The sequence below is a fragment of the Hipposideros armiger genome, unplaced genomic scaffold (assembly GCF_001890085.2).
Source record: "Hipposideros armiger isolate ML-2016 unplaced genomic scaffold, ASM189008v1 scaffold_1236, whole genome shotgun sequence".
Taxonomy (NCBI): domain Eukaryota; kingdom Metazoa; phylum Chordata; class Mammalia; order Chiroptera; family Hipposideridae; genus Hipposideros; species Hipposideros armiger.
Genome location: NW_017732586.1, coordinates 203318 through 204100, shown reverse-complemented (window position 1 = coordinate 204100; position 783 = coordinate 203318).

Here is a 783-nt window from a genome sequence, read left to right as displayed (position 1 = left end):
TTTATCTAACCTCTTGATATGCTTTTTTTCTATCTGTATTTGTGTCCTTTAATCCTGACTTAATTTGGATTGAGAATATTTTTAAATTCAACTTTATGTCCTCTATTGGGTTTTCAGATGTACATATTTTTTTTGGTGATTGCTCTAAGAATTATAATATGAATCTAACTTATCCCAGTTTGCCATGAATTAATATTATACTTCTTCATGTATAGTATAAGAACCCTACAACAGTATAATTCCATTAGTAGCCTTCGCCACTTGTTATAAAACTAACAATTCATTATTACTAGTTTTAAATAGTCATTTGCCTTCATAGAAATTAAGAAAGAAAAAGTCTCCTATACAGAGTTGTCTTTTCTGATGCTTTTATTCCTTCCTGTAGACCCAAGCTTCCACTTGATGTCATTTCCCTTCAGCTTGAAGAGCTTCCTTCGCATTTATTGTAGTCTGGGTCTCCTGGCAATGAATTTGGGCACCTATCATTTAACAAGGGTTGAGAATTTGACTCAATCTCAACTACCATTTCTGCTGCATTATAGGATTCAGACAATTCTAGCAATTTCCTGGGAACAGACTAAACCCCAGGCCCCAAACCCCAGCAGCCCCATCCTGGCAGTCTGAAGAGGAACTGGATCTGATGGTGATCAAAGAGGTCCTTGAGAATGAGGCACCTGCAACTGTTTCCCACAGAGGCCCAGAGCCCAGTCTTTCTTCCAGTCGTGCTCCCGCAGCAAACCTAGCATCCACCTAAATCTCCACTTGGAGCAGGAGCGCTAAACT